The following is a 5,939-nucleotide window of genomic DNA, read 5'->3' on the forward strand; positions in this document are numbered from 1 at the left end:
GTGTGTGTGTGTGTGTGTGTGTGTGTGTGTGTGTGTGATGGTGATGGGGGAATCTGGGAAGGATCCCACTGTGTTCTCAATCTCCTCTGCATCTTAGCTTTACTGTGTCTCTGCTTCAGCATATCTGTCTATCCCTCAGTCTGCCTTTTAGTCTCCGTCATATCTCTTAGTCTTAATGTCTCTCATTCAGTATCTCTGTGCCTATCCCTCTGTTCCAGTCTCTGGACCTTCTGTCTTTTCTTCCTCTGTGGACCTTTCTCGAATACCCCACTCCTATATTTTTGTCTTCAACTCTTTTTCTAAATGTGTCTCTCATTCTCTGGCTGTATTTCTTTAATAATAATAGCTCACATACTGCCTTAAGACTTACAAAATACCTTCCTCATAATTCTATGAGAAAAGTTCTATAGGTATTATTATCCCCATTTTGTGAAGGAGAAAATGAAGCTCACAGTTTGTGTTCCTCTCTCTGCATCTTTGTCTCTATTTTTCTGTTTACCCATGTCTTTCTATCTTGCTTTCTTTTTGTGTTCTCCCATCTCTGCCTCTAACAGGGATTCCATCTTTCAAAATCCTGCTCAAAAGATCTGTATGTACAAAAATATTTATGGCAGCTTTTTTTCAGTCATAACGAAGAACTGGAAACTATGGGGATCAGTTGGTAAATGACCAAACAAATTATAATATATAAATGTAATGTGGTATTATATTATAAGAAATGATGGAAGGAGAGTTTCAGAGAAACCTGGGAGGACTTGTATGAACTGACACAGAGTGAGGGAACAGAACCATAATAATTGATACAATGACAACAACATTTAAAGGACAAACGACGAACCCCGATTAAAGCAATGACTAGCTATGATCCTAGGAGGCCAATGAGTGTTAGTGCTGCCCACCTACTGCAAGAAGGATGATAGGATGATGGACCCAATGTGCAGAATGAAGTATACATTTTTAGACATGGAAAATCTGTGAATTTGTTCAGCTTTGTTGTTGCTCGGTTGTACTCGACTCTTTGTGACCCCATGGACCATGACATGCCAGGACCTTCTATTCTTTGCTGTCGAAGTCTGTCCAAGTTCATGTTCATTGTTTCCATCTCATCCTCTGTTGTCCCCATTTCCTTTTGCCTTTAATCTTTCCCAACATCAAGTATTTTCTAATGAGTCCCATCTTCTCATTGTGTGGCCAAAGAATTTAAGCTTCAGCTTCAGTATTTGGGTTTTCTTGGCAAAGATGCTGGAATGTTTTGCTATTTCTTTCTCCAGGGGATCACTTTTTGTCAGAACTCTTTATTATGACGTGTCAGTCTTGGGTAACCCTGTACAACATAGCTCATAGTTTCATTGAGTTATGCAAGCCCCTCTGCCATGACAAGGCAGTGATCTGGGGGGGGTGGTGGTGATATATTTCTCTGGACAACGCTTATTTGTCACAAGTATCAGGTTTTCCCTTTTTTGGAGTGTTATTGATAGTGTTGCCCAAAAAAGAAAAAGAAGAAAAGAAACAAAAGAAGGTTAATGATGCATTTTTTTAAATGTACAGAAAAAACCAGAAGGAAGTTCAAAGAGAAACACAAACAAGTAGGATAGTTTTGAAAGTAGTTGAATTTATTGTACCTATATTTGTTATATTTGTATAAATATACTTAAGAATTTATCATACTTATCTATAGATTTATTATATATAAATATATTGTAGATTTATTTTTATTATACATTTATTACATTAGGAATACATTATATATTTATTATATATTGTAATACTTTTTAAAAAAGAAAAAGCAAGCTGTACTAATAGAGATTTGCATTTTCATATGTAATCCTCTTTCTGTTCTATTCTGTATATGGAACAATTTTCTCTTTTTTTTTTTGGTGTTCATTAAATTCAGAATTTAAAATAAGAATAATAAAAAATCCATTTAATTCCATTTAATTAGCAGGTAGAATGTAAGCTCCTGGAGAGCAAGGATTGTACTTTTTTTTTTGTCTTTATCTCCCTGGCACCTAACACAGGACCTGGTGTAAGGGAGGTCTGGCCAACGGGATCCGTCTTTTTGAGCTCGTGAGGCCTGCTCTTCTGATGCAATGCCCACTTGGACTTGAGCACAAGTAGGTATTGTCTCTAGTCCTCATACTACATGAAGAAGAAGGGTCCTTGAAGTGGTTGCTGGCCTGGAACCCAGCATGCATTTAAAAGGCTCTAACAGCAGGCCAAGGCATTTTTTCTTTCCTCATTGGCTTTGTTTGAGTGAGGAGGCCAGGATCCTAGGCCCTAGGCTCAGTCTGTGAGCACATGGCCCCACTGGTGTCTCTTGCTCTGTTGTGTCTATTATTTTCCACTGTAGGGGAAAGAGTATTGGAGATGGAACATACTAGGCCGTGCCCTTCTCAGTTTCCAAAGGTCAAGAGAGGGAGCTGCTGGAGGCCTGGGAGCTGAAGTCCAAGTCAGTCCACCAGCACAGCCTCAAGAAGCTCTTGGGACCCGAAGTGGCAGGGGATTGACCCTACAGACAAGAAGCCTCTGACAAGAGGGAAGGGCTCAACTCTAAGCTACACCGCATTCAGAAGTGAGCTTGATGAGGCTGAAGCTTGGTAGAAACCACTTCAAAATACTCTTTCCCAGGACTGAGGCAGTACAGGGGAAATATATACCCTGGTGTTGGTGGAGAATATTTGTATTTCTAGTCTTCCACCATCCCTTTGTAAAAGCTAATTGATGTTAATTGATTAAATGAATCTGGGGTCCCTGATGACCCACTGGTGCTTAACACTGGGGAGAACATACCAGAATCAGGGCTAGAACCCATAGCCTTATGGAGTAACCCCAATCCTGAAAGGATATCCCTGGAATGCTGAAAAGGAGAGAAAGCCTTGTGGGAGACTAAGTCATCAGTGTGAGTTAGGATAAACCTCAGTGTCTATAAGGACTATACTACCTTATGCTTATTAAATTAGGGTAAAAAATCTGCTCAAATACCTCTTCCATGAAATCATACCCATTTATCTAATCCAGGAATGATCTTTCCCTTTTCTGAATCCTCCTATATATCCTTTTCTACCTCTTAGGGATACTTTGGACATAGCACATTTGTCTTGTGTTTTTTTTTCCAGTTAAATATGTATGTACACACATGTATATACACATATGTGTACATACACACACATATATGTATATATGCATATATGCACATGTAGTATATATACACATATATATGTATATCTATATATCTGTCTTTCTCTAAGTATAAACTTATGGTTGGTGAATACTTAGAAACCCAGGAGCTAGCATGTTTGCTTGTTTATTCATTTATTAAGACTCACATTTTTAATATTTCAATTTTGTTATTTGTAGTTCCAAATTATTTCCATCTCCCACCCATTGTGTTTATTAAAAAATAATTTTATTGGTATCTTTTGTTTTTACATCACCTACATTTCTCAATGTATCTCTCTCTCCTCCCCCACCCAGAGAGCCATCCCTTACAGCAAATAAAAAAGAAGAGAAAGTTCAGCAAAACTAACCAACACATCAAAAAAGTTTGACATTTTATGCAGTGTTCCACACCCGTAGTCCCCCACCTTTACAAATAAGTAGGGGAGGTCCATTCTCATATCTCTTCTTTGGGGTCAAGCTTGTTGGTCTTTCTATTTACATCGCTGTCGCCATTGAGCACGTTGTTTTCCTAGTTCTGCTCACTTCACTCTGCATCAGTTCACGTAGGTCTTCCCATGCTTTTCTGTATTCATCGCGTACATCATTTCTTATGGCCCAGTCATATTTCATTATATTTTGTACCATAGCTTGTTTAGTCATTGCCCAGTTAATGGGCAACCACTTTGTTTCTAGCTCTTTGCTAGCACAAAAAGTTCTGCTATAAATATTTTGGTGCATATAATGTCTTTGTTTTTATTATGGATCCCCACAGGTATCTTCCTAGCAGTGGAATCTCTAGATTAAAGGGTATGGTCATTTTGTCATTTTCATTGATTAATTCGAAATTATTTTTCAGAATGGTTGGGCCAATTCGCAGCTTCACCAACAGCATATCAGTGTGCTCATCTTTCTACAATCCCACCCATGTTGACTATTCCCATCTTTCATCATCTTCAGCAATTTTCTGTACATAATGTAAAACCTCAGAATTATTTTGATTTCATTTCTCTTATTATTAGTGACTTAGGGCAATCATCCACAGGGTTATTAATAGTTTGCAATTCTTCTGAGGACTCTCTATGGGATCAATTCACAGCTCCATCAGCTATTTACTGCTGCACCCAACTTTGAACAATCCCTCCAATATTGATTATTTTCACCTTTTGTCATTTGTGCCAATTTGGTGGGGATGAGGTAAAAGCCTGGGGTTATTTGATCTGGGAATCTCTTATTATTAGTGTAAAGGGGGAAAATGACCTCTCCACTGCAGCAGATGTAGTCACGTATCATGAGGTTTTAATATCTAAACAAGATGAGCCTATGCCTTGTACTCCTTTCATGGAATTTGAACCTCTTCATCTTTTGTGATCACCTCTATCCCTTGTTTGGTTAAGAATTCATTGCCTAAGTCATCTCTGTGGATGGTACCTTATCTAGTTCTCTTCTCATTTTTTTGGGGAGGGTTATGACTTTTAATAGTTAGATTACATATCCAACTTGAGTTTATTGCAGTATATGGTGTAAGATGTTAGTTTAAACCTAATTTCTGCCAGGCATGTTTATTTATTTGTTTGTTTTAATCTGAACCTGCAATTTCAGTGGGGTAGAGAATGCCTCCTGTAGAAATTTCTTTTTTCAGTCAACAATTGCTCTGCAATTTAAGAGTATTAGAGAATTACCTGGGTACACTGAGATATTAAGTGACTATACCAGACTGTAGATATTTGTTAGAGGTAGCAGAGTCGGGATTTGAACCCAGATTTTCCTTATTCCATGGCCAGGCTTTAGCCACTATATCACACTCCTTATTATTAAGAGGCAGTATGAATGATGATGAAAGTTCAGGACAGGTCAAGAAGACTTTAGTTCAAATCTCTACTCTGACACTTCTTAGCTATGTGGCCATACTCACTAACTCACTTAATCTCTCTGAACCTCTGGTAGCCCTCTCTCTAGGACTTGTCTACCAAGTTAGAGCTGGATTCCGTATCTGCTTTGGTAGAGGGAACTCCCTGCTGAATCTTTAACATATTGTCATTAGGGCAATGCATCATTTATAGATCTGTATTTTCTCTGTTTTCTTGTGAATAAATCTCAGAAAACACTTTTTTTGTGGTCTGGAGTGTATTGTTACAGGGTTAAGACAGGAAAGAGGAAACAGATATCAGACTCAGGCTTTCAGTTATGGTGACAGGAACAGGAGAAATGGGCCAAAGTAATTTGGGAACAAGGACAGTAAATCTCTGCAACCAGCAGCCAAGCAGGCTTAGGAGCCAGGAAGGTCAGGGGGTCTGAGACCTCGAAGCAAGGATTAGAGAACAGTTTATTAGTAATTACTGGAGGAATACCTGTGGTAGAGGCAAAGTCTGCTGAATTGATCCAGAGGAGCCCAGGAAACAGATGTGATTGAGTGAGGCCTATGGTGCAGAGACATATCCTTTATAGATGACGACCCTGGCCTCCTTCCTATAGAACAATTTGGTGTCTGAGCCTCTGGCCTTCCCTGGCCGCTATCCCCATCTGCTGGACCTTGTTGGCCAGGACAGGACATCCCATCTCTCTCTCTCCTTCCCTCCCCTCTCTCTCTCTCCTCATTCTCTTCTCTCTCTCTCTCTGTCTCACTTTTCAGTCTCTGTGGTTCTACCTCTGTGTATCTCTGATATCAACCTATAAATCAAGCATTTATTAAGCACCAGGTATGTGGCAGGCACTGGGTTAGGCGCTGAAATAACCTATGCCTCCAAGGGGTTTACAGTATAGTGAGGGGAGACTATATGTCC

This window comes from Vombatus ursinus, unplaced genomic scaffold, assembly GCF_900497805.2.
Source record: "Vombatus ursinus unplaced genomic scaffold, bare-nosed wombat genome assembly UNPS02014867.1, whole genome shotgun sequence".
Taxonomy (NCBI): domain Eukaryota; kingdom Metazoa; phylum Chordata; class Mammalia; order Diprotodontia; family Vombatidae; genus Vombatus; species Vombatus ursinus.